We start from the raw sequence: 22,487 nt of genomic DNA on the forward strand, positions 1-22,487 counted from the left end.
AACACACACGAGTTTTATAAGAAACAGTTAGGCTAGGCTTGCATTGTGCAAAATCTGCGGGAAAACCAAAGGGTATGAAAATACTAGTCAGAAGATAAAAGACCCAACGCTCACCACCACAAAAAAAAACCCGCAACATGATTTTATGCATTCTGTGATCTAACATTCAGGTTTTCTTTGGGAGTTGAGTTTGACCCTTTTCCTTTTAAATTGTCGGACCTGTGTATTAGGAGATGTGCAGCCAAAACTACGCCAAACAACCGGAAAGAAAAAAAGAAAAAAAAAAAAAAAGTAAAAAAGCCCAACAGTATAGGTATTAGGACTGCTTTTTGGGTTTTCGTTCAGACACCCCCGATCGGGGGGTGGGGTTTTCTCAGGGGGGGCGTGCCCGGTGGGGGGGCGTGTCGATGTTAAAATGAATATGTTGGTTTCCTGTGTTTAAACACAGGATATTTATATACGGAGCGCAACGAAATGCAGAGACCTTGTTTTTAAAGCCTACTGCTTTCGCACCTGGGTTTTGGGTTTATTTTGCGATATCATGAGCCGCTTGTTGTTGATTATTATCCTTTAGTTTCTGTGTGTGTGTCGTTGTGTCTTCGGAATGGCCGTGTGTTGGTGTGTGAACAGAGCATACGCCAACTCTGTTATTAGAAACAAACGAGGGAAAAAACATAAATAAGAGACAGGGGAGAAAAAAGAGAGATGCGAAAACAATTAACCGCAGACGACAACACACACAGAAGAGTGAAAGAAGAACTGAGATCTGCATAGGCGTTATAGAAAGGGATTCTGAAAATTCAAACCAAAAGAAAAAAAAAAAAAAAAAACGAGCAATCGAAAGAGAAAAAAAGAAAAAAGAGAAGGACAGATGTGGCGGTCATAGGTGAGCGGAGTGGAGAGGGAGTGATCTTTCTCTGGCTCTGCTTACCCTCTGTTCCTTTATTCTTGGATCAATTTTATTGATGTTTAATACAAAGTGCAGCGCGGCCTGCCAGAGAGAGACGATGGGCTTGGCACAGCCGGGCCTCCTGGGATGGCAGATGCTGGATTCGTGAATTGGCAGCGTAGGCACGTTCCCGCGGGCTGTCCAAATATTGTCGATGCTGACAGAATCTTTGGCTTCGGTTCGGCGGAGAGCGGGCACATCCAAAGTCGTGCAACTTGATAAGCAGAGAGAGATAACTAAGGCTGTCGCGGACCACCCAAACACTTCTCACAGCTACGTTGGGGACGGCCCAGGATACCACACACAACACACACCACACAACACCCACGACAAACCCGATGAAAAACCTGGAGAAACATGACCTCGTTAAAGGATTGGGGACATAGTCTTACCTCATGCAGGGATCTTTATATAATGTATAACAAGGTTTTCTTTAAGGTACCATAGCCCTTGGAAATAATTTGGTTCAGTTCTCTGCAAAGGATATTTCGCATCCTGAAATATTGTCCAGTAGTGTTAATTGAATTTAAACAATATAGTGTCTTATCAGCAATCATGACTTATTTTGAAAAAAAAAAAGGATGAAATACAAAGCTATGCAAAAGGCCGTTTAGTTAGTTGAAAGACATAAATTACTGTTGTAACTTTTTATTAGTAATGAATCCAGATTCGTTCTTGTTTATTATGATAATAATGTAATAGTTTATTAATATAAGAGGTGATTATGATGTAATCTAAATAATAGGTATTAAAAAAATGCGTTCTAAAAAATAAACTATGAATAATATAAATTATGCTGATACATTATAGTACTAAGTCTTATTATAAAGTACATTTACTAGAAAAGGTACATTATTAACCTAGATATCGCCTATATGTATCTGATTTAGTGTATAGATATAGCAACACCAAAAGGTGTAATACATAGTAATTAAATAAGCTAATTATGAGTATTCTTTTTAAATATGAAAGACATTGATCCTATCTAATAAATAATTGGAAAGTATATGTGTCCTATAACTAAATATAACAAAATTGATAAAAAATGAAGTATAAATTAAAGTTACAATCTGTGATCGAGTTCTGACGTTTTGGGTATATATATCTATTAGAATATATTATATATATATATATATATATTTATATATCTAGATATATATCGCATAGATAGATAGCATCTATATACAGTTACAGGTCAAAAAGTTGGAAACATTACTATTTTTAAGGTTTTTTGACAGAAGTTTCTTATGCAATCAAGCCTGCATTATTGCGATTACAACATTACAGAAAAAAAGTTTAATAGTCGTGAGATATTATTACAATTTAAATAATTGTTTTTAACTTTATATTTACTTTCAATATTTTCATTTATTTCTGTGATCCAAGAGCTGAATTTTTAGGGATCTATTATAACATGATCCTTTAGAAAGCAGTCTACTATGATGATTCCTTATCAAAGTGGAAAACACAGTTCTGAATGATTAATTTTTTTCCAGTAACATGTGATAATTTTTTAGAGATTACCTTGATGAATAAAATGTTAAAAAAAAAAAAAGAAGCATATGTTTTTAAAACTATAATTATTGTGTGAAATAACAATAAATACACTTACTGGTCCGTCAATTTGGGGGTCAGTAATTATTTTTTTCTTCTTTCTTTTTTTAAATAAAAATCGATACTTTTATTCAGCAAGGATGTGTTAATGAATAAAAAGTGATAGTAAAGAAAATATATGATTAGAATATATATTATTCAGATTTTTTTTTATTATTTTGAATAAATGCAGTTCCTTTTTAACCTTTTAATCATCAAATATATATAGACAGCAGAACTGTTTCCAACACTCATAATAAATCAGAATATTAGAATGATTTCTAAATGATCATGTGATAGACTGGCTTTGTTACATGTGCCACTGAAGGCCTGGAGTAATGATGCTGAAAATTCAGCTTTGCATCACAGGAATAAATTATTTTTTTAAGTATATACAATAGAAAACTATTATTTGAAAGTTGTAATAATATTTCACAATATTACTCGTTTTTTCTGTATTTTGTGATCAAATAAAGCAGGCTGATGAGCAGAAGAGACTTCTTTCAAAAACATTTAAAAATAGTAATGTTTCCAAAAACTTGACCTGTACTGTATTATATTTAGGTATCTATATATATATTATATATAGTTTTATATATATATATAATATATATTGTGTGTGTGGGTGTGTGTGGGTTGCATTTGTGGGTTATTATAAATATTAATGTAAACAAATGTCTAACAAATACGTATGCATGTATGTGTGTGTATAGGTAGATATGTGTACCAATCTCACATGCCATTATGTTTGGGTGAGCTAGTTTAAATTAATTAGTATGAATTAATCACAGGATATACAGTAAGTGCAATCACACAAGGGCCCGCACATAAATTATGAAAACACTCACGAATGACCTCAGCGTCTGAATTTCTCGCTGTCCACATTGTGAATACCCGCGGCTGTGTGAATGTGTATGTGCTTATTAGGACTGCGATGGTGTGTTTGTACACACCGTGGACATATTGACGGGTCAGTATGACCTTTTCTCTCAGGAATAGCGCTGATGATGAGTCTTATGAGCCCAGAATGAAACAAGATCCTCCATGTGTGTTCGTGTCCCGCGAGGTAAATAAGGGCCAGACAGCTGTCTTCAGTCAATCAGCTCTACATGACCTTGTTTTTAGGACACTGGGAAGACCATCTGGAGTCCCGCGTGCCTCTAAACAACAAGATCCTCCAGGACAATAAGGAGAATTAGCCTTAAGGAAATAGCACACTGATATTAATCACCCTAATGTCGGCATAACTTGCATTACTTTGTTTCCGCAGAGGAACACAAAAGAGGAATAGCTTCAAAAAAAAGTATCATACAAAAAGGTTTTTAACGAATAACTGCTTAACTTATCAGTATGTTCCTCACAAGAATCTATCATGTGACTTCAGAAGACTTGGATTATAGCACAGGAATTATGACATTTTCTTGTTATTTATGATTCATTTAAACCAGGTATGAAATCGATGTTCTTACTTACTCACCCTTATGACGGTATAACTTTCCAAAAGAGGAAATCAATTCAAATAAGGACACATAAAAGTATCATACAAAAATACTTCATATTGCTCTATATTCCAAATCAAATGCATATAGCTAAATTTCACCAGTAGTGTTCTTTACATCCAGCCAGCTGTTGACTGTTGAGACCGAATCATTGAATTGTTTGAGAACAGGACCAATTTGATTCATGAACGAATCATTCAGGTATTTGAACATGATCAAAGATTCATTGGGAAGAGTTGATTCGAAACAATGATTCAATAAAGAATCAAACATCGCTAGACTAGCAGATCAAGCATTTTAGTGAACAACTGCTTAAATTATCGGTACGTTCCTCAAAAAAAGCCATCATGTGACTTCAGAAGACTTGGATTATAGCCGCAGGAGGAATCATAGGGATGGTGTTTTTCTTGTTATTTACGACTAATTTAAGGTAGGCTACAGCGAGTCTTTTTGTGCACAAACTGCTTGACATTTGGAGATTTGATTATCGGATTGATCCTCTGTAATAACATACAAAGCACAGATTAAGCAGGATGTGAAATAGCCAGGTGTGAAATCGATGTTTGTAAAGTTACTTAAATAGTTCCTTTAAGTTTCTTAACTAGCCCCACCCACCATGAGATCTCATTGGTCTAAAATCTTTCCACTTGAGAACATTTCCGTGCCCTTATTGGCTGTGATTGTCTCACATTTTTATGCTGCTAGTTCAGCATTAATCTGATTTACAGCCATTCATACTATTCTAATGAACAAACACGGCAAGCTTTGCATCTGGTTTTACGTTGTCCCGTTTAATCCTGTGTCTGTATGACTTTGATAAGACACGTTGATTTCTCGCGTCATTTAGTCCGACTGCAGTAAACGGTTTGTTAATGAACTTATATGCAGTCAAAAGCGCCTGAGGAAAAGCAAATGACAGTCGCTTTATCAAATTCAGTTTCAGTCTAAACAAATCAGGCTCAAAATACCACACAGCCATCACGTGTAGAGAATATTTACCATTCCTGCGAGGTATTTCCAAATATGACTGTGTTCGTCTTGTTAGCAAAGCTGCTTTAAAGACATTCTGCGCATCTGAAAATGTCTCAGCTATTTATTTGTGTCCCAGGGACGCTTTTATGGTGTTTACCTCGTCTGTTGCCATTTAGATTTAGTGGGGCCATTTTTCACAAATCATAAATGTTTAATGACACATTTACGGGAGCAGGGAAAGCTTACCGACTGTGACATTAATCTGATTTTTTTTTTTTTTTTTTTTTATCAGTTGGTGCTCATATCCAGTAAAAGCTTTCCCCCCATCACTTTTCCCCCTTCACTTTTATTTATTTTTTGTGCCTTGATGCTGAACTTGCAATTTTTCTGTATTTCTAACTGCTTTTAAAGATTGATTCTTAGATTGATGATATCAGTAGTCAAACATATGACCACAAACTTTAATCAAATGCATGTTAATACAATATAATGTATATTTCCCATGAAATTGCATTATTTTAATAAAAAAAAGTTCACTAATTATTTGATTATTATAATCCTACTATAGAAACCATTTCCACCACGGAATAATAATAAAAAAAAAAACAAAAAAAAAAAAAATACATAAAAAAAATAAAATGTAATTGTTCCTTTCTTTCTCACAATTCAGATTTTGTTTTTGTAAATATATATTTTTAATTACTTATTATTTATTTATTTGGGGGGAGGCAGAATTGCAAGTTATATTCAGAATTCTGACTTTTCAGAGTTTATGTCTCACAAGCATAACTTTTTTCCCTCCAATTTTTTTTTTCTTCTTTTATTTATTATTTTTTAACTTTCTTTTAACTTACTTTTTTTTTACTTTTTTTTTAAATCTCATAATTCTGCAATTTTTCTCAACATTGCAAGTTTATATATCAGAATTCTGACTTTTCTTGTTGGAAGTTTCTTCACAGAATCGCAGTTCTTAGTTTATATCTTGAGCTTATATCAACAAATAAATTCAGAATTGTGAGAATTTGTAATTAAAAAAAAAGAAAAAGTTTGAATTGTGAGATAAATAATATCACAATGCAAAAAAAAGTTGTTAACATTCATGTTTCTTATTTCAAAAATAATTTTGCATTAAAATGAACTTGTAAATTACTGCTTGTAATTTTTTTTCCTGATATCTACCGATCATTTTTATTGCACAGATTCTACAAAAATACACTTTGTAAACTGTATATATCTGTGAAAGCACTAATAATTTTCAGTCCCACATATGCAGAATCTATTCATTTGTTTCTGGATCCCTCATTCCTCCTTCCACAGCTGTTTAATTCGTACACCTCCCAAAAAAAAAAAAAAAAACACACCCCAGAAAAAGTCCTTGATCCCTCAACGTCCCAGAGCGGCCATCAGTTACCCCAAACCCGGCGGCCTATATTTGCATTGCACTGTGTTGCGAGGCCACGCCTGGCTTCCCTGGAGGTGAATCTACTTCCTTTACAAATCAGCCTAATCCTGGAGGCGTCCCGTTCGGCCTGCGTTTGCCCCAAGGAGCCACTAGATAAGCAGCCAGGAGTCCCAGGCTTCCACGTTGTTAATTACACAAGAGAAATCAGCGAGATCTCATGAGATATGCAGAAAATAGAGGGGCAGCGATGTGGCTTTAAAGTGTCTCTCCAGCTGTAGCTTGCTGTCAAAGGTGGAGCTGGACATGACAGATAGAGCCTCCCGAGACTCTGGATGATTTAGGAGATACGTGACTGTGTTTTACACACCGGAAAGGCCCCGTTTGTTTGCATTAGTGCTTATGTAAAGGGCACCTCTGTCTCATGCTTATCTATCTGTGATTGGAGACCTGGTTTAACGCATCATGGGTGCATGAAAGCTCGTGGAGATGTTATAATGCACAGATCTGTGATTTTACTGTGCTGTGGTGCTTGTTATATTATTCTAACATGCATGGACATAAATACAGATAGATGAGCACACACAAAGTAAGGCAATAATGCTTCAGCAGCACTAGCAGAACAACCAAAAACATCTCTCAGTGGCACAAATGAGATTTTATACTGCCACTAATTGATTTTCATGACATTTAACAAACATCTACACTACTGTTCAAAAGTTTGGGATTTATTTATTTATTAGAAATTAATACTTTTATTTAGCAAGGATGCATTAAATTGCCCAATACTGATACTAAAGTATAAAAAAGTTTTTTTTTGTTTTTTTGTGAAGGTTTCAAAAAAATATGACGCTGTGCAACTATTTTCAACATTGATGATAACCAGAAATGTTTTCTTGAGTAGCCAATCAGCATTTTAGAATGATTTCTGAAGGATTATGTGGCACTGAAGACTGGAGTAATGATGCTGAAAATACAGCTGCACATCACAGAAACTAAATTACATTTTACAATATATTCAAATAGAAGATAGTTAATGTACATTTTAATAATATATCACAATATTTCTGATTTCACTGACTATTTTTGATCAAATAAATGCAGAGGAGATAAAAAATTAAAAATAACAAAAACACTTAACTCCAAATTTTTTAACAGTAGTGTATATTTCCAATTTAGTATTAAATAATTATATTATTAATTTTATTCTTAATATTTTCATTATTAAATGTCTTACTCTGTACTCTGCACACTGTTTGCATATGATAATTATAAAAGTGTGATTTACAGGCCTGGAAAATCATGGAGAGAAAAAAAATAACATCTAGATAATGGGCAATGTTATTGAAATATAGTAAACTTCCTAATCATGAATAAAAAATCCTAATCATGAAAATTTGTTGGTCAGAAAAAATATGTGACTCCTATAAATTGTTGGTGTTACTAACAATTCACAGATTTCACAAATGTAATAAATCTGCCTTAAAACAATGAAAAGTGCAGGATTACACATCTCATTAATCTCATTAATCTCATTTATGTGCAAGCAAACATCTAGTTGCTGATAGCGCGATGCAACCAATATTGCAAGGTTTGTTGATGCATCAGTAGATGAAACTCTTCAAACTCTTCGTAAGACGTCTTGTAAAAGGTAAGACCTTGACAATAAGATAGAGTGATCCATGTTTCGTCCATTTATTCAACCTCCTCAAGGGAATCGCATGCAACTGTGGTGGGAGTTTTAATTGGTCGGTTGCATTGCAACCGTCTCAGCCCGTGTCCTACCGGAATCGTCATATGTGCGCACGGCGAGGTGCACGTCCTCTTCGGAGAGCTCTTTGGCTTAGCTAATGGGGTTATTGATCATTTTGACACAGCCGACATTTCTATAAGCCCTGTGAAAGGCCTGCTCAAAGTGTAGCGCATCACAAGAGGAATGCATTTAGATTACTTCATTGCAGCTCCGAGCGGCCAGTGCCTGCAGAAGATAGCATTCTCAAATGTCCCATCATTTCTGGCCTTTAAAGCACACTTTTTAAAATATTTGTCACAAAACTCTTTATGCTGCTTCTCTTTTTCCTCTTCCCCAGCCCTGCTGCCAGATTGCCGTCAGCTCAGGCTTCAGGTGCAGAAAAATCCCATTGGCCGACCTGATGAGGTGCCGACGAGGAAATTCAAGCTCTTTTGAGAATAAATGAAGCAATCTGAATGTCATCTCTATATTGGCTTTAGAGGTTATGGAGAACTGTCCCACAGAAAGCCACTGGCAAGAGTATAGAGTAGAGTTCGCTGGAGTTGATTTACAGTGTGGTAAATTTAATTAGATAGTGGTAATAAAAGCCTAGTGATTTTTTTTTTACACTTCGATATAGAATACTGATTTTTTCTTCCATTGATCCATTGATACTATTGGTTTGTTTGCTGGTTGTATGGTTTATTCAGCCATGTGTTTGTTTGACTCATCCATTTATTTGGTTGTTTGGATGGATACTGTAGAGGGTTATTTGTTTAAATCATTTGTTCATACTGATTGTTGGTTGGCTGATTGATTCATTGATTGGTTATTTTGGGAGGATGGATGAATGTTCAGTTCATTCAATCGAATGGATTGGATGATTGTTTGATTCATTAGTTCATTCATTTGGAGAGTTGGATAATTGTTCAGTTCATTCAGTCAACTGATTGGATGGTTGTTTGATTCATTAATTCAAATTATTGATTAATTCATTTAAATAGTTGGATGTTTGTTCAGTTGATTCATTGATTAGAATTTTAATTCATATATTCATTAATTTTGGTAGTTTAAAGGTATTGTTCAATTCCTTCAGTCAAATGATTGGATGGTTGTTTGATTAATTGATTAATTCATTTGGAAGGTTGGATGGTTGTTTAATCCATTCATCCAAATGGACTGGATGAGATAAATTACTGTATAGTTCATTCATTCAAATGGATTGGATATTGTTTGATTCATAGATTTCTTCATTTAGATAGCTGGATGATTGTTCAGTTGATTCATTCAGATGGATTGGATGGTTCTTTGATTCATTTATTTGGGTAGTTGGATGATTGTTTAGTTAATTCAGTCATTGGATGGTTGTGTGATTCATTGATTTATTCATTTGGAAAGTTGGATGATTGTTCAGTTCATTTATTCAAATGGATTGGATTTTGTTTGATTCATAGATATATATTAATTTAGATAGCTGGAAGATTATTCAGATGATTCATTCAAATGGATTGGATGGTTGTTTTATTAATTCATTCAAATGAATTGGAGGGTTTTTGGATTTATTGATTCATTTATTTGGAAAGTTGGATGAATGTCCAGTTCATTCCAACAGATGGATTGGATGGCTGTTTGATTCATTTATTTGGGTGGATGATTTTTTTTTATGTATCGATCTGTGAATCAAATCTTTTTTTTTTTTTTTTTTGTCATAGTCTGAATATGGACAGCAATAATCCAGTTTTTTAAGGAATATCCCATCATATCTGTTTAATTGTTTACATTTTCTTTTGTGACAGTTTTTCTTCAGTTTTTAAATGCCATTCAAGTTTGATGTTCTTGTGATGTTGTAGAAATTGTGTCAGAATTGAGTGCAATGTGAACAAAGCCTAATTCAAGCTAAACCGCTTTTGATTAAGAACCATGATGATGGTTAGAAATCTAGTTTCTGGAGACGTGTTTCTGTTTGATCATGTAAGCGCCCTTCTGCGCCACACCGTAAAGCCATAATGCACATAAGAAGACAACAAATGTCCAGCTTTCTGTCAGCTTTCTCAATTTTATAGAGGACAAAGTCACTTGGCGGCGTGCATGAGCATGCATCATTACTACAGCGACCAGCAAATAAGAACACACAATCTGATTGGATCTCTCTGTGTGGACAGTCAGTCCGAAAGACTGGATTTGGAAAAAACTAATTGTCTGTAGAGTGAAGATTTGCTCTAATATCATGCCAAAACTCAGTGTTTCTCACTCAGTTCCAAGTTAATAAATGAAATGATCATGACGTCACAAAACAGCCAACAGCACTTCTGGATATGAGCAGTACTGTGCTCTATTCTGTGCTCTGTATAGTAAATGATATGTTAAAAAATATATAAGCATTTAATATATTGTTAAAGATAGTCAATGTAAAATGATATCTCCACATTATAGTGAAAACAATATCTAAGGAAAGGTTTTTTTTTTTTTTTTATATATGCAAATGTATTCATTATTTGTAGTGCAGCACTTCTAAAGCATAAAGATGGATGAAATGAGTACAAAATAAACAAATAAATAAAAATAAAAACTAGATTAAAACCGTGAAAATACCCATCATGCAATTAATTTGAATGTTTACTTTTCAACTATATTTCATCACATAAGTACATAATTTACAGTCAAATGTATATTATTCTGATATTATACAACTACAGTAGCTAATTAAAAAATAAATGCATGGTCATGAAATGTAATGAAATGCAATTTTAATTATAAAGTTGCATACTGAATGCTTTGATTAACCAATAAGAATAAGGTATTCCAGAAAGCCGTGCAAAATAACATATATGAAGTATGCAAATTTTTGTTATTGATATTTTTAAGTATGTAAAAATATTAATAACAAAAAAAAAACACACACACAAAGTATGCTAAGTATAATAAAAATTAATGATCACAAAATATTATTAAAATATATTATACGATATGTAATTGGGACTTATTAGAGGAGATAATGACAACCAGAGTCCGTTGACTATGGTAACTGGTGTCAAGTGTTCAAGGTTTTTTTTTTTTTTTTTTTTTTTTTCCAATATTGAAGTCATGTATATTATTCAATATCTGTATCTGAATCAAATGCAGCAGCTGACCTGTAGTTTGTATGGTGTACTTCATGTTCGGATCATTCTGAACTCTCTTCACCCTGTAGAACAAATCAATGTACCTGTGGCCAGCATTATAATTAAGGCTCTGACGAAGCCCTTTCATTTACAGACGCAGGGCTAATAGGCTTGTCAGACTGTACGATAAATCAGCCATCAGCCGCGTCAGACCCGAGCGCTTTCCCAAAGCTGCTCGCCGCAATCAACCTCTGTCAAATAAAAGCCGCTTTGTTTCGTGCCTCGGGGAAACGGGAGGAGATTAGGTCTTTGATTGACACGCGCTGGGTCAAAAGGCACTCTCGTGTTGTTGGATAGCAAAAACAATTATATATCATTTCATCCGATCTGTGCTCTTACTTATTAAATGCAAAGTCTGGTTGAGATGTTCATGGTGATATATAGCAACCCAAGACAAAAGTTTTTCATAATGCACTTCTAATTTATTGCACTGAAATAAGACAAACATTTATGCAATCTCCCATCGCTGGTTTGCCAAACATTTATTAGTGCAGCTGTGTTTAGTTTTAGTCTGTTCTCATGAAGAATAAAGACTGATAAATAAAGCCATTGTGCGGAATTTAAATCAAATTTTGGATGCCAAATAAATATTTAGCAATGAAAGTTCAGTTTGATTGAAGAAGAAACTGATTATCCTGTTATAAGATGGTTTGCGGTACATGAAAAGAGCAACATGTCAGTGTTTCTAGACAAATTCCCTTTATTAGGTTTGTTTATTGCTTAAAAGTTGCTTTTTCATGTCTTCAGTTGTGCTTTTCTTTTTGTCTCAGATATTTCTCCTAAATGTTTTTAGGTGAAAATTTTTGTGAAAAGTGGTAACAGATGTGGATACTGTAGCAGCTCAGATCATTTTGCTGCAAAAGAATTGAAATCTCTGACTTTTGGTTGCAGACTTTATTAGTTGAGACAGTGCTGAGATATCTGGTGTCGTTTTCTCTGAGAAATCAATCTGAGAAGTAGAAGAGTTGGAAAAAGTCTCAATTTACTCTCTAGGAAACATTTATAAGATATTAAAGCGATCTGATGTGATTTTTAAGTGTTATGGATCTATGGGGGCTAGGCATGGGCCAATTACCGGTTTCAAGGTATACTGCGATTAGAAAATTTCACTGTTTCAAAACCACTAATATTTTCCATTATACCAGTATGTGCTGTTTTCCATGTCTCCTCAAAGACTGAAAGAGCAGGAATCCCTCAGGCAGAGTGCAGTGTAGAGAGTAACACTGACCCCTCCTCCTCCTGTTGGTGCGAGTGAGCGGTCAGTCACGTGTGTGTAGGAGGCCCGGGTACACTCCACATTCAGCGCTCCTTTCCGTCTCGCGCACAGCTTTCAAAAGTATACTTAACCGTAGACGAGCGCGGATGGATGAGCTCGACACATGCGCAGTACCACGGGGTGCACGGCTGTCCGCAAGCCCTCTTGATGATGAAAATAACGTAATGCTGACGGTGTGCGGACGGCCGAAATATACTTTGGCCTTTACGCAAATGGCCGTTTTTTGCCTTATTGCAACTCGCTGTTCTGGACTTGCACAAACTGTGTCGCAATGCAATGATTTTCCAAAATGTAATTTATGTGAAAATATCAAGTCTTTTAACACCCATTAACACGGACCAGAGACGCTGAAGACGGACACACAGAGAAAAATACTGTAGCAAAGGAAAAACATTTTTATAGTGCATCGCTGTTGTGTAAACGTTCCCTAAAATTCAAGAGTTATTCAACTTATTAAACATTTCAAACCAAGGCATTAATGCACGTTTGTCAGTGAAAGATACTCATGGTAATATTAGCAGGATGTTGAAACAGTTGCAAATTCAAGGGGCGATTCGCAACATGCCCTTCATGACTGACAGTCAATGGTGGCCTGTCGTCATTTTCAGTCTGTTCAGCAACTGAAAAAAGCACAAATGTCAGGGCATGTCAAAACTTCTCCAGGCCCCCAAAACACCCTCGGACCCCAGAGGGTTAAGACTACAAAGAGCATCCTGTGCTTCACCCGCTAATAGCAGCTTTAGTGACAGTAAATGTCAAACGAAGGCCTACAAAGTGTATGTTAGGGCACATGGTCAAGGCCAAGGCAGTAGAAATATGTAGACCTTAACTTGTTTACAAGCCCAGTAATACTAGAGGGCCTGTAAGGTTTTGTTATTATTAAGTAAAATGTCATTCAGGATATTATTGGATAGTACTTAAAGTGATGCTGCTTTTTTTTATAGATGTTGTCCTCGTATTATTTATATCTGCAAGGATTGTTGGTTCAGCACGGTCCACCATCTTTGTCTTCAAATGAAGACACAAATAGCTTTTTTTGATCCAACTAGAATCTCTGGAGCAGATTCTAATGCCTCATTAATAATATATTAAAATATCATGATTCTGCTGAAGAAAATAAGCTAGCATCTTCATTAATAGCTTATTTGTTTTTAAAATTTTTATATTAGGAATTTTTTTTTTTTTTCTCCCTTCAAATTGAGATTTGTTGATGTTTATTTGGCACACAAAAATTGATTTAGATTTTAAAAGAATGTTTTATTTTTATATTTATTATTATTTTAAATAATATTTAATTATTGTTTTACTTTATTTTAATTAATATAATAATGAAATTGATGTGATGTGTAATTCTCACTGTTATCTAACTATTAACTATAACTTTTGCATCAATAAACTCCTAATTTTCTTCTTATAATTAGTTAGTAATGTAGTTGTTAAGTTGAGATAAGGGATTTAAAACATGATCATGCAGAATAATCCATTAATATGTGCTTTATTAGTACTAATAAACAGCCAATATGCTAGTAACATTCATGTTAATAAGAAACTAGTTAATAGTAAGAATTGGTCCCTAAACGTAAGTGTTACCAAATATTTATTTATTTATTGTATGTGCAAATATATCATATTTCAACAATAATTAATAATTGTCTTACATAAAATTATTTTCATTAATGTTTCTACATAACATTCATCCCAACCAGCTCTAACAAAAAGAACCATAGTTTTGTTTTCTGGGCAATAACTTTGTTACTACCATGTTTTTACAAGTAGTTCCATGCAAATACCATGGTGCATTAATTTCAGTGTCTCAGAAGTGTCATAGTAATACCATGCTATCCCATCACTGTACCATGGTACTACCACAGTACTTTATTGTAAAGCAGGCCATAGGGTTGTGCAGTGCTTGCATTAGTGCACCTCTCAACACTACACAATAGGCTGTACAAGGATCCTGAATTATAGAACACACGTATAGAGCCCTTCTGAGCATTTCATGATGTGCAGTTCTGTTTTTATAAAGATCTGAGTCAGGCATCAAACCTGAAAAGAAATTTAAGCGCTGTCTCAAGAGCTAAGACGAGCCGAATTGGATTTTTGAGTTGTGAAGAGTGCTTCATGAGAAAAGAGAGAGGCATTACTTTTACTTTTGTTTGAATCTCAATTGAGTGTCTCAACTAGTTCTTCCACTGTCCTTCACTCTCCTCTGTATTCTTCTGGGGTGCTTTAGCTCAAATAAAGATAATAATATTAATATTAATATGAAATATTAAATAATAATATTCGCCATCAGCCTCCATTTGTAGAGAAAGAGTTTAAAATCATTGTCCGGTGTGTTTGTGTAATCACTGGTCATTTATATTAATTGAGGGTCATGCACATTTATGCATGAACTGATAGATTAGTCAGACTGAATCATTGCTGTTTGACGAGGATATCAAACTTTCTGTTCTCTGTTCTCCTGTGCATAAAGCAGTGCTTGCAACCCATTTCACTTCAGTGATGTGATGCATTACCAAGTAAAACAGAACTTTCAATGATATATATATTTTTTTTTTATTTACGTGAATCTGATTTGATCGTAAAAAGGTCTTTGCAGCTCAAATTTCACACTTTTTGAAATTTGAAAACTAAAAAAAAAAAAAAAAAATCAACGACTCAATCATAAAGACAGTCACTTGTTTAATTCCTGATTAAATCACTGTTTTAAACATATCAGTTGAGGGAGTGATTCAATGACTCAATCATGCAGACAGTGTTTTGTTTGAATACTGAATGAATCTGACGAGTGAATGATTTAATATTACACCCATAAAGTCACTTGTTTGTTTGTTTTTTGTTGTTGTTTTGTTTTGTTTTGTTTTGTTTTGTTTTGTTTTGTGTGAATGAATCACCATTTTGAACATATAAGTTGAGGGATTTATATAATGACTCGATCATAAAGACACTCACTTGTTTTGTTCCTAAACCTAAAAGGTTTTTGAATGAATCTGTTCAGGCAATGAATCAGTGATTCACTCATAAATTCACTGACTTGTCGCCACCTACTGGTGTAACCTGCAGAAAAAAAAATGCACCAATTACAGCATATCTCATACATATATAGCATATTTTGTTATATAGCACACAGGTTGTATATTTCTGGGTCTTAAACTGCTTTTGTGGTTCATTTATGTAGTTTTGGAGATTGACAGCTCACATTCACTTTCATTGTATTGATAAATGAAAAATAAATAAATAAAGCAAAACATCTTCTTTTGTGATTCCAAGGAAAAGAAAAATCATATAAGTTTTAAATGACAGCAGGGTTAGTAACTGATTTAAATTTTTTGATGGACTATTTTTTTAAAATTCTCTCCCATTAATTTCCTGCTGGTTTGGGCAATAAACTTTTTATGGTTCCCTGGACATGAGCAAGTCCAGATTATTTTATCTGCCTTTTTTCTCTTAAGATAATAAAGGAAGGCTGTAGCCAAAAATTCAAGAATTACCATATATTTTTTAGTATATTAGTTTAACATGTTTTGTGTCGTAATATATAAATCTAAATGAGCCTCAGTGTCTTGTTTGTTTTATCAGATCTGTTAGTCATGTATGTGTTGTTTAAATGTTTATGGCTGAACCTTGATCTTTTTGATGTTGCTGTTGATGCTTCAGACATAAAGGTTGTGATGCCAAAAGCAAAGGTAAGATCTGGAAGATAACCAGACCACTTCAAAATGTAGCTGGGATTCACATAATCCTCACACAAGGTGACAGTCTTTAAGCAGTGCTTCTCCAGAGATGTAATTTTCACTTTCAGGTCTTCAAATCATTCCTAGTCTTTTTAACAAGTTCTTCAGAAACTCAAAAAGTCATCGCAAAGTCGAATGGAATGGAAGAGTTTCATAGCCTGAACGTCAGTGACAGCGATGTTTTGGTTACTAATAAACACGAGAATCTGTTTCATTCCTGATATTTATGGAGATGATTACAGATGATTACTGTGTTTAAATAAACTCAGTGACCAGCATGCCTGTCATACCTACCGCATTAGACAGAGTCATGCTCTGCAGTGAACCGTAATGAGAAAATGAGATTTTAGAGGTTTTCAAGCATCTTGCAAGCTGAAAGTGCCAATCCTACTAATGGTAGAGGCTTTTAACTATGGTCTTTCAGTAAATCAGTTAGCACTACCTTGGATCACATAATTAATATTCATGAGCCAAGCTGATAAGTGCTACATTACGCTCACTTTTCAGATGATTTCAATGCCTCTGGTTAGAAGCAGTAATGAATTGGAGCGGTTTGCCAAATAGATGCATTCAGATTAAAATGTTTGTTCTACCACGGCTGGTCATTTTCCTCATTTTTATTTTTATTTTTTTTGCCGTTTAGTGTTTGAAAAGTTGCACGGGAGCTAGATTGTGAAGTTTCATCCACTGCAGGTAGCCGACTAACCTCAGGCAGTCAGTCAAACCGTGGAGGAACATTGAGGATTCCTCGAGGAACAATGCACCTCACGGTTAGAGGAGAACGTGGCCATTCTACAGATAAGAGACAGAACATTTTTACCTCAGCGAGATAAAGGCCTTCGGTGCTTCAGGCTTTCTGGTTACGGTTGCAAAGAAAATTACAGAAGGGTAACATATATTTGCTACAGGCCTTACTGAAAGTAATTTATGCATTTGAAGCATGCTGCTTTTTTTGTATTATTTCTTTTTCTGCCTGTGTGCCTCGGGAGAAACATTCAAAACTTTTTATAGTAAAGGACACATACCGTACAATGGGAATAGAGGTCGTTGTGAAGAAACCATATTATTAAAGTGGAATGGAAGTAAATAAATGGAATATATATAAAATAAACTGGTTCGCATAAAACATCCATTTTGAATCAAACATCGTTTTATTCATTGACTGTGTTTAGAATGGAATAGAACCGTATACTAATGCATACTTGTTAGTTTTTTTTTTTAATAGTCTGCAGTATGCAATGATAAATGTTTTAAACATCAGTATGCTATATTTATGTAACATGATTTCAATATGTTGCATGCTTAATTCAGCAAGTGCCAGCCTTTTGCAGTTTTAATTAGATTTTGTCTAAAAATATTGTCGTTTTTGGCAGTCAGATTGTGATTAATATCACTTTTGAATGACAAGTAGCTATTATTTCTGAAATAAATGTGGTTATTTTGCATTTTGAAGCATATTTAAAAAGAAAAAACTTTTGGCAGTCAAATCAAATAGTGTACAAATTGTCAAATATATCACTATGATTTTTTAATATCAAGCATTCCTGTTTATGTAGGTTTTGTTTGAGAAAAAAATCCAAATAGAAAAAAAATCTATTGTATTTTATTTATTTATTTATGTTTGTTTGTTTGTCTAAATTAAATCTAGTTTGTGGTCTAACCAGCAAAAGAAATACATTTAAATCTAATTTTTACAAACCTGATGCAAACTACTTTCTAATGTGGTTTGGTATCTGATTATAGTCAATCAAAATAAAGGTCTGTAACATGATCTCAATGTGTTGCATTTTTAATTCAGTGAGTAGCATCCAAATATCATGCTTTTTGCATTTTTTAGCAAATTTTGTTTAAAAAAAAGCTGTCATTTTTGGCAGTCTGTTTTTAAGCCGATTTTTGTGAAAACTAAAATTATGAAGTTGAATAAATTGCATGTGTTGCCAAAAGTAGTGGGTCATCCATGCATGTGAAGTATGCCATTCTAAATCATAGTCATCCATTCGCCAGTGGTTTCATTTTTGATTGTAGTTTTCCATGTTGATTCGAGGTGACCTCTAAGTGTGTGAGTCACAGTCACTCATCCATCATGGCTCTGCTAATCCATTAGTTCAGCCACTTAATCGACAGATATTGAGCCACTACAGCTGCTAATTACCACAGACAATTGCAACAGCCCAATGCTCTCTACCTGATAAATACAAAGCGCTTTCAATATCTGAGAGGCTGTCTTGCATTTCAATGAGATAATTAAATGTTCCTGCACCCTGAGCGGATATTGCTCAAGTGCACTCAGTGTTTGTAATTGATGCTAACCTGTCCTAGCTCTGCAAAAGTTAGTTTTGAGGGTAATTGAAGGATATCATGTCCTGCTACAGATCTCAGGGGATGGAGTTGTGTTCCTGTCATTATTGTTTGAATACTGAATATACCCACAATTGATGCTACAACAAATTGCTGTATTTGCAAATGTTTTCATTAAAAGCTTTATGCAATCTGGAAATGCATGCTTGTTTGATTTTTTTATTTTTTTTGGTGTATAACTCAAGTCTGTTTAGTTGTTTGCGGTCTGAACAACAAAAGAAACACATGAAATCAGATGTAATACAAACCCTACTTTCATATGTGGTTTAAAATCGGATTAAAATAAATCAAAATAAATACTGAAATACGAACTTCTGAGGTTCAAACGTGTCTTGTGTGTGTTCAACTGTTGCAGGGCAAGTCAATCCCAAAGCTGGGCACGCTGGATCAAATCGAGACCGGAAGTGGAGACGGATACAGCGGAGACTGTGATGATGAGGACGGATGCTGGGGATCAGGGAACGGAGCGGCTGAGAGGAGAAGAATAGAAACTATGTGTAAGTAGTAATCTTAAGGACTTGCAAGAAAGATTTACACAGTAAATGGTAAAGGAATACTTCACACAGAAATGAAAATTTGAGATTTACTCACCTTTAGACCATCCATAATGTAGATGAGTTTGTTTCAGATTTGGAGAAATGTAGCATTCCATCACAGGCTCACCAGTGGATCCTCTGCAGTGAATGGGTGCCGTCAGAATGAGTGTACAAAAAGTAATCCAAACCACTCCAGTCCATCAGTTAACATCTTGTGAAGCCAAAAACTGCATGTTTGTAAAATGGATTTGCTTCCATTTGATGGACTGGAGTGGTGTGGATTACTTATGGATTCTTGTGATGTTTTATTCTGACGGCACCCATTCACTGCAGAAGACCCATTGATGAGCAAGTGATGGAATGCTACATTTCTCCAAATCTGTTCCCATGAGGAAAAAAACTCATCTACGTTTTGGATGGTATGAGGGTGAGTACATTTAAAAATTTTTGAGTGAAATATTCCTTTTACACAGTAAACAATATCCTTTTGTTAACTGTAGACCTGCTAATCGAACGTGAGTCGCTTTGTTCCTGTGTACGTCATCATTTGACCATCATAAATCAGAGAGAAAAAGCAGTAAATACACATCCGTCGTTTGAATGGAAGGCGGAATTAGATCAGACTTTCATTGACGATTGATATCAGAGTGTAATTAAGAGGCGGAATTAAGGTCAAGCGTATAGAAACATTTTTCCAGACATTTCTCCCTCCTCCAAATGAATTATGCAATCAAGAATAACGTGGCTGTAAAAAAAAGTGGAACAAATCAAAGTGGCCATCTGGTAATTACTTCATCTTCCGGAGGGGATTGGATCTCTGACCCGTGGCCCCGCTAAATCAAGCTCAAGGGACGCGTGCTTCCCTCTTCAAACCTCCTCTATCTCCCGTATGCTCGTCTGATTAATCGTTTCGAACTCTTATTCTACATCTGACGTTCCGGGTCATCTAAATGTGCCGTCGCATCTCGCTGGTGTTTCCTTTTCCTCCTGTCAATCTGCCATGATGTGTCAGCGCCGCCTCATGCCCCTCTCATAATTCATGGGACGCTGTGACGATGTGCTCATTTATCACCGTCTCTCCCACTCATCCGCTGTACGGTGCTCCGTCCAAAACCACGTCACGCCTCAGCCGTCGATGCGCCGCCTGTTACGACCGTCGATAAGTCACACAGATGGGGCTCACAGTCAGCAGTCACGCCTTGTGTTTGGATCTAGATACGGAGGCATAATGACAGCTGCTTACGTGACAGAGTAAGAGAGGGGAGACGTCGCTGTCTTCACGCTCACTTACATTCATTTCTGTGTGACATACTGCTTGTGCATTCTCCTGCAATAAATCACTTTCTTAATCGGTGTCTTCATCTTGATTTCTAGTAAATATATGTGCATTGAATGTCATTAAAATAATATACTGTTACATTTATAAGCAAGATTGTAATGCGTATTTTTGTTTTCAGGGAATGTTTGATGAAATTGTGTTGCTTGCCTGTGCAAAACTCACTGTCGGTGCTTGGGTGTCCAGAGTGGTTGCTAGGACAGTGCAAAGTGGTTGCTAGGTAGCTGCTATAGTGTTTTGGGTGGTTGCTAGGATTTTCCAGGTGGCTGTTAGAATATTTAAAAGTGTTTACTTGCAAATTTTTTGCTAGATAGTTGCTATGGTGGTTGCTAGGTAGTTTCTAGGCATTTTTAGGTGGTTGTTTTGGTGTTTTGGGTGGTTGCTAGGGTTTTCTAGGTGGTTGTTAGGATATTTAGAAGTGTTTACTTGCAAATTATTTGCTAGGTAGTTGAATGGAGTTTTGGGTTTGTGGTTGTTAGAACATTGTAAAGTGGTTGCTAGGTGTTGCTAGGCAGTTTTCTATTTCGTTCCTAGGAGGTTGCTTTGGTGTTTTGTGTGGTTGCTATGGTTATCTGGGTGTTTGTTAGAATACTTAAACGTGGTAGCTTGCAAATTGTTTGGTAGGTGGTTGCTGTGGTTGTAGGCATTTTTAGGTGGTTGCTTTGGTGTTTTGGGTGGTTGCTAGGGTTTTCCATTAAAAGCGTTTACTTGCAAATTGTTTGCTAGGTGCTTGCTATGGTGTTTTGGGTGGTTGTTAGGAACATTGTAAAGTGGTTGCTAGGTGTTGCTAGGCAGTTTCTGTTCGTTCCTAGGAGGTTGCTTTGGTGTTTGTGTGGTGCTATGGTTTCTGGGTGTTTGTTAGAATACTTAAACGTGGTAGCTTGCAAATTGTTTGGTAGGTGGTTGCTGTGGTGTTTTGGGTGGTTGCTATGACATTGTAAAATGGTTGATAGGCAATATCTAGGCATTGCTACATGGATGCTATGGTGTTTTGAGTGGTTGCTAGGGATTTTCCAGGTGGTGGTTAGAACATTTAAAAGTGGTTTCTTGCAAATTGTTGTTTTGGTGGTTGCTAGGACATTGCCAAGTAGTTGCTAGGCATTGCTAGTTGGTCGCTTGGGTTTTCTGGTTGGGTGATTTCTAGTGTTATCTGTTGCTAGGACATTTAAAAGTGTTTAAAAATGTGTGCTGTGTGGTTGCTATGGTGTTGCTTGGGTGTTCTAGGTGGTTGCTAGGCTATAGGAAATCTATCATTACCTGTGTTTTGAGATGCATGAAAAAAAAAATAAATAAATAACTCAAAAACTTAAAATAAATAAAAAGCTCAGGCTTGTCTTCCAGTTCAGATATGGACAGACAAACACAGTGCGATGTACATTTGATCATTTTATCAGGACACTGTTGTGGTGCAGTTGAAGTTAAAATGGTTTGTTGTTGAGCAGGGGTTGCTGAAGTATTGAAATATTCAGTAGTTTATGGTCTGCTTCGATCTCTCAAAGCCTAAAGCTGCTGAGGAAAAACACACTATCTCACCGATACTCAACTGTCACTTAAAACCATTGGCTAGCAATTTCCAAAAAACCACCAGATTCAAATGACTCATTTTACCGTGAACGTTTGATTAGTATTGAGCCCATGCCTCCCTCAAGAGAGCTGTCACCCTGAAACACATCTGTGAGCGCTGGGACCGAGCTTCAGCGGCTCGTGCCGAGGGGAAAAGAAATAAAGAAATACAACAGAAACAAACATCAGTGTTGTCTTCCCTCAGCGTGAGAGTAATAAATAAAATATTAACAGACGCAAGACGTGTGATTCTGAGTCTTCGCACAAAAGGACACGTCGCTCAGCTCCTTGTCAATGTCACCTGCGCACGCTCTCAGGTTTGGCAGCGAATCCAGACACTGCGTACTGAGTATGGAAAACAAAAGGCGTCAGCGAG

General features: G+C 35.5%; 1 pseudogene; it reads left to right on the top strand.

The window, feature by feature from the left end:
* The window catches only part of LOC122135763, a 206,146-nt pseudogene that overhangs the window by 133,344 nt on the left and 50,315 nt on the right, over positions 1–22,487 (top strand).

Source organism: Cyprinus carpio, chromosome B1 (assembly GCF_018340385.1).
Source record: "Cyprinus carpio isolate SPL01 chromosome B1, ASM1834038v1, whole genome shotgun sequence".
Lineage (NCBI taxonomy): Eukaryota > Metazoa > Chordata > Actinopteri > Cypriniformes > Cyprinidae > Cyprinus > Cyprinus carpio.